Below are 7,270 nucleotides of genomic sequence, written 5' to 3'. Positions count from 1 at the left end.
TTTGCATTTTTTCATTTTGTTCCACATTTTTCCTCCCACTCTATCCAGGACCTCCAATTTTGATCCCTTTGCGAGTGGCTGGCAATGGTAGCCAGGGACCATCTAGTTTTTCTGGTCTCAGGGTCATGAAGGGTGATCCCCATGGTCCATCACACCCTTCGACTAATTGTTTCCATATAGCTTTGATTTTCTTCACTCTTCTTTGCTCCAGACTAGGGGAGACCAATAGTTGCCTTGGTGGCTGCTTGAAAGCTTTTAAGACCCTAGTCACTATGTACCAAAGTAGGATGTAGAACAAGATTTTTATGTACTAATTTGTGCCAAATGAGCTTGATGTCCCCTGAGGCCATATCATGAGCCCACAGCCCCAGTGACTCTCTCCCTCAAGGTGCTTGGTTGTCACTGAGAAGCTACTCCAACTTGTCCCATTACTTCTATAATGTATATGGATATTTTGTGGCACAAATACACATATAAGAATATCATTAGCCAAATCTATCCATAGTCATGGGTATATTCCTGTTCACCCACCCACATCTGATCTTCTCACCTGTCTGTGCATTTACCCATAGACTAGCTGTTCTGGTTACCTATTGCCTCTCTGACAAGAACATACCACAAATGGGATGGCTTGAACAAACAGGAGTTCATTCTCTTACAGTTTGGAGGCTTTAAGTTCGAGTTCAAAGTGCCAGGCTCTAGGGGCTAGGTGAAAGCCTCTCAACCTTGGGCTTCAGTTCTGCCTCCTACTCCTGGCCCATTGAAGCTGGAGGCTTTTCTTCACTCAGACAGCTGCTGGCTGCAGAGGCTGACAAACCCAAGGTCCACAAGTAACAAGGCACAGTCCCGATATTACCTAACCACACAGCAGGCCATTAATTCAAGTCCATTAAAAGTCCCAAGATCAGCAGAGCATGGCAGGCTGCTGAACAACAACTCAGCTACATGCAGAGTTCAAGCATGCCATAAGCTAGAGACCACCCCCAAAGCTGCTTCTTACGTACAGGAAGCAGGCCACATCCCTAAAGCAGCTACTCAGCTGCTTGTGGTAGGTCCCACCATGGGGCTGATTGCCTGTCTCATCATGGGGAATAACTACCACCAGCTGCCCAGCCACTCAACTAGGCCCAGCCAAGTTGACACACAACCTTAACTAACACACTAGTGTTAGCTGCCACTGATAATGAAGTATTGTGCACGTATTAGTATTTGCCTCTGTTGTCTATATCTTTTTGTGCATGTTTCTGTGTCCTTTTTCCCTATTGTTATTGTACTGATCACACACGTTTGTTATATTGCTTTTCCCTTCACTCAAATCAACACATGCCTTTTTTCTTTAAGTTTTTATTGTGATTTTGGGTGAACATTTACGGAGCAAATTCATTTTCCATACAGCAGTCCATACATATTTTGTTTCATGACACTGACTGCAATTCTCCACAATGTAACAGCTCTCTTCCTACTTCCTCCCTGAAGTTACCTCTTCCTTGTGTCCTTCTCTCCCATGCACTCCCCACACCCCCAGCTATTTCCCTGTACAAACACTGCCCTTCTGTTTTCCCACGATTGATTGATTGATCCCTCTAAGCAGTGTTATCTACTTGATGTAAATGCTCACCCTATATGCCAGTCTATTGTTTGGCTGGAAGTAACAGGAGTCAGTACAGTTCCAGACCTGAAAGGTAACTAGGGGTCTCACCAGGCTCTATCAGACCAGTAAACCTGGTCTTTTTGTTATAATCAAATTAACACATGACTCTTTAACTAGTCAAAAATTTTCCCTCCCCTTCCTTTCCATCACTGGTAACCAACAAAGTAAATTTCCTTTAGAGGAAATTTTTTTCTTTTTCTTTACAATATGTTGTTGTTGTGTGCCATCGAGTCGGACCTGACTCATAGCGACCCCTCCTTGGGTTTCTGAGGCAGTATCACTACAGAAGTAGATTGCCCCATCTTCCTTCCGAGGAGTGGCTGGTGGGTTTGAACTCCCAGCCTTCTGGTTAGCAGTCAAATGCCTTAGGCACTAGGCCACCGTAAAGGGCACATGGGATCTCCCTATTTCTTACAACTGCATGTGAATCTATGATTTTCTCAATAAAAATTTTAATTCAAGGAAAAAAATGTCAAATATATCAAATTCATAAATGCAGTTAAAATGTTCAATAACTTAATATGAGGAAAAATGGTTAAGGGAATTTTGTTCTGTCTTCTTGAATTTATCAAAAATTCTCATTTTACATAAAATATATTAGATAGACCAATAAACTCTCGGAAGGAAGGTTGGGCAATTCTACTTCCGTAGTGATACTGCCTCGGAAACCCAAGGAGGGGTCGCTATGAGTCGGGGCCGACTCGACGGCAAATAACAACAACAACAAGACCAATAAACTAATAATTATAAATGGAAAATAAAAGCTTGATGCAAACCAGGTATTTAGATTTGTTGCCTTTAAAAACTAAAATCTTAAAATCTAAATAACCATAAGAAGTTTTTGTGAATAAAAAGCCCCTCTCACACATCAAAAACTCCACATTGCCACAGAAACCAAACCAAACCCATTGCCATCAAGCTGATACCGACTCATAGCAACCCTATAGGACAAAGCAGAACTCCCCATAAAGTGTCCAAGGGTATAAATCTGAACGGAAGCAGACTGCCTCATCTTTATCCCGAAGAGCAAAGAGTGGCTGGTGGGTTCAAATTGCCAAACTTTTGGTTAGCTGCCAAATGCCTTAATCACTGCACCACCAGAGCTCCTTTGGCATAGAAAACTACATGGAATTCCAAGCAAAAGGCAAAGAAATAATAGCAGATAAAAAACATAAAAATATGGAGACTTGAGCTGGAGAGCTAACATACAGATAATTAGTATATCTGGAGGAAAAAGAACATTGGAATAGGAAAAAAATACAATAACATTTTCTTAGACGAAAGGAAAAAGGGAATTTACAGATTAAAAGGGTTTACTATGTTCCAGAAAAATAATAAGTAAAAGGCAATCTGACTGATAACTGTCATGGTGAAATTACCTTTTCTGAGGATTAAAACCGTCTAGACAAGAAGCTTGAAGATTTCGCTTAGCACCTCATAAGCCAGGAGAAAATGCAACTATAGCTGTAGAATTTTAAAGAGACAATGTTATGACCTCAAAATTCTATAAACTGTCATGGTAACAGAAATTCTCAAACCTGAAATGACTCTGGAAGTCTGTGATTGATCAGAAATGCTGCTGAAGGAAATGGAGCTTCCCTGACCTGTACTAAGTGGAGATGCCAGGAGACTGGCAGACGTTGGTCTGGAGCAGCCTGTCATATGTCCTACACAGCTTGACTCTCAAGACTTTGGAAAATCCACAAATGACTGAAATGGTTCCCTCTAATGAACTACTCATCTGTTCCAGAACAGACTACCCAGTCTGGCCTCTTTGACAGCCTCCAGCTAATCACTTTAATTAGAAAAATGAAATTCACTCTTCCTAGGCTGACATCTTTTCTTTTCCATGCCCTCCCCTACTTCTTTATAAATGCCCCCCTACACCCTTGTTCATTCATGAGAATCTAACAACTTCCTCCCTGGTGTATTTGCGAGTTACTTAGTTATCTAAGGAATGAAATGTTTCAGAGGTATGTATCCATGTTCATTAACCTTCCTAGAAATCTACTAGACTGCATAGTCCACACAACCAAGAAATGAATAAAAAAAAATGACTCAAACTGAGGGTGGAGTGAGGTGTCAAGAGAGAAAAGACCTGGTGGTAAACAAATTATTGAAACATTCAGTTGACGGAAATAATCAGAACAACAAAATGGTATACAAATATAAATTTTGAAAGGAGAGCTAGGTAACATAAAAAACAAAGCTTTTTTTTTTTTTTTTTTAATCACACTGGGTTAGGACACAAACCCGAAAACACATTCCAGAAGTGTGGAGGGGGGAAAAAGGGCCTATCACTGCAGCAGTCGATAATGACTATATTTTTCAAATAACTGTCAGACATTGATTAATAAAGAAATACTGACTATGTAGCAAAATATAGAGGAAAAAGCTAAAAATAAAAATGACAAAAAAAGAGGTGACAGGGTTAACACCAAACAAAGCTGCTGTGGCACTATGCCACCAGAGCTCCCAAAACCATAGATACAACAGATTTATCTATATTGTTGTTGTTGTTATGTGCTACACACATTAAAATCATTCAAAAAGCAAAATATAATTATATGTTCTTTATCAAGATCAAGGAGCTGTGGTGGTGTAGTGCCTAAGGCATCTGACTGCTAACCAGAAGTTTGGAGATTCAAATCCACCAGCCACTCCATGGAAGCAAGACTGGGCAATCTCCTTCCATAAAGATTTACCACTTCGGAAACCCAATGGGGGTCGCTATGAATTGGAATTAACTCGATGCCAATGGGTTACCAAGATCACACCTAGAACAAAATAACTTTAAAGGTTGAAAGTAGGAAGGAACACTGAAAAAATAAAAGGTTGAAAGTAAAATACCTGGTAACAACTTTGAAACCAAGTAAAGTTAAGACTATTTCCACCACCCTGGTTAAAACAGATAATTAGAACAGACAGGACCCTGGATGGGAATAGATAAGTAAACTTAATCACTCTCAACTATTTACCCACCCCAGACCAGGTTAGAGATAGGTGAGTAAACACATAGGACCCCAGTTGGAGACAGATGAGTAAATACAATAAGTTCAGTTCCTTAAGAAATGAATGGAAAAAAAAAAAAAAAAAAAGCATTCTTTCCTGCTATTTCCTTAGGCACTGGTAATAAACACGTAATGTGTCTTAGAAAATAACTTGAAAATTAACTCTGGCCCGTGGACATGCGCAGTAGGACAGAGGGGAACAAAGTTACTGGGAACTAACACTCTCCCCTCTGCCTAAGCCCTGATCAGGTGATGACAGGAAGCTGATGTGACTCATCCATAATGCAAGCGCATTGGCTCAAAATGATACTGTCCCTTTAAACTGAGGTGAAGGAAATCAGGCAATCATCAACCATCTCATGCCCAAATTTCTGAATTTTTTATTAATATGTATAACCCTCTCTTCTGAAACCTACAAAACATTAATTCAATGGAGTTTTGGGGAGTCAGATTTGGGTAGGGGTACCCCTGCCTCCTTGCATTGCCACTTTGCAATAAATAATTTTCTCTCCTCTTAATCACTTGGTGTGTAAACTGTTTTGGCCTGACTGCACACCAGGCAGGGACCTGCATTTTGTCCTATTTCAACTATTTTACTCAACTCTACACAAATTCATTTAAATCTAAATTAAGTAGTCTAAATATCACATTGTGTTTAATTAGGAGCACTAGAGAAACATTAAATTCAGGACTAAAACTGCCCTCAAGCTCTTTCCAACTCATAGCAACCCCTCCTTGGGTTTCCAAGGGGGTATCACTACGGAAGTAGATTTCCCAACCTTCCTTCTGAGGAGTGGCTGTTGGGTTCGAACCTCCAGCCTCTGGTTACAAGTCAAATGCCTTAGGCACTATACCACAAGACAAGGATATCCACTAACACCTCTATTATTTAACATTTTTCTATAGGTACTATTGTGGTGGTTGTTATGTGCCATTGAGTCGGACCCGACTCATAGTGACTCCTTGGGTTTCTGAGGCGGGCGGTATCACTACAGAAGTAGATTGCCCAACCTTCCTTCCAAGGAGTGGCTGGTGGGTTTGAACCGCCAGCCTTCTGGTTAGCAGTCAGATGCCTTAGGCACTACACTACCAGAACTCCCAAAGAGTATAACAGTAATTCTAAAAACAGTATTAGGGCAATTGACTGGACAGACCCACAAAGCCATGGAGGGTCAAAGTCTTTTATGCTACAGCCACTTCCTCAGCTTTATACCTATTGTTTGGAGAGGCAACACAGTGTATTAAATTTATATTGTAGGGTAAAAGCCTGAGACAGAGAAAGCAGGAAGGATGACTTGAAGGAAAGGGTCTGAGTGTGTATGTAGAGAGACAGGGTAGAGAACCAGGTGAGTGGAGGAGGTATTGATAACAACTTCATAATCTGGCCAGGAGTGGGTTCTGCCTAGCAGCCTCTTTCTGTCATTGCTTCTGGAATATGGTCTGTAAGCTGAGTTCACTACTAGATGTTGGTGGTAAAGATGATGGTGGTGGTAATAGTTGTTAGTGGGTAATGTTGGTACTGGCAAAGCTAATGATACTGATATAGGTGGTAATGATGGTGATGACAGTGGTGGTGTTAGTTGTGATGTGTTGATGGTGGTAGTGGCGGTGATGATGATAGTGATGTGGGGATGATGGTGGTGTAGTGATAATAGTGGTGGTGGTGGTCAGGTGGTGGTGATCATTATGGTAGTTGTAATGATTGTGGTGATGTGGGGTGAAGGGTGGAGAGGGTGGTGGGAACTACTAAGAGAAACTACTTTAGGGTAAGCTTGACAGTCAGAACTTTAGAGGAAAACAACCAGAGTTCTAAGATGAGCTCACATACTGAGTGAGAGACAGAAGAAACCAGGGTCCTGGTGCTGTGATCCATACTTCTTCTAGGAGCCATTTGGATTAAAGACAGCCCCAGGGTCCTAGAATAAGGGGAATTGAGTTTGCAGCCTGAGACTGATGAAACTCCAAAGAGGGCTTTGAGTTCAAACTTTCCAAGGCCCAGCTCTGGCTCCACCTCTGTGAAATTCTCCCTAATCACTGCCCTTTTCATCCATGGACACCTCACCATAACTCCTCCTTGTTTCCAGTTTGACTATTTTGGTTCTGGACCTATTCTGTTATCTGTATTAGGGGAAAACAAAACAAAAACCCACTGCCGTGGAGTCAGATCCAACTCATAGCAATCCCTCCTTGTGTTTCTGTGGCAGTATCACTACCACCAGCCTTCTGGTTCGCAGTCAGATGCCTTAGGCACTGCACCACCAGAGCTTCTATCACATATAATTAGCCACATGGCCATGACTCAGCAGACTCTGTTCAGCTTTCTCATGCTAACAGTTTCCTTCATTCAAGATCATTGTCTTTATTTTGTCTTTGTTCTGTCCAAGACTTAATAAAAGTCTTTCCCTTGAACCTGTTTGAATTTGGGGTTCTTTTCCCCTAACAGGAGCTCTGGTGGCATAGTGCCTAAGGTACTTGACTACGAACCAGAAGGCTGGCAGTTCAAACCCATCAGCCACTCCTCAGAAGGAAGGTTGGGCAATCTACTTCCATAGTGATACTGCCTTGGAAACCCAAGGAGGGGTCACTATGAGTCGGGTCCGACTCGATG

This window comes from Orycteropus afer, unplaced genomic scaffold (assembly GCF_000298275.1).
Source record: "Orycteropus afer afer isolate SDZICR_OR568_19922 unplaced genomic scaffold, OryAfe1.0 scaffold00289, whole genome shotgun sequence".
Classification (NCBI taxonomy): domain Eukaryota; kingdom Metazoa; phylum Chordata; class Mammalia; order Tubulidentata; family Orycteropodidae; genus Orycteropus; species Orycteropus afer.
This window is presented reverse-complemented; position numbering follows the sequence as displayed.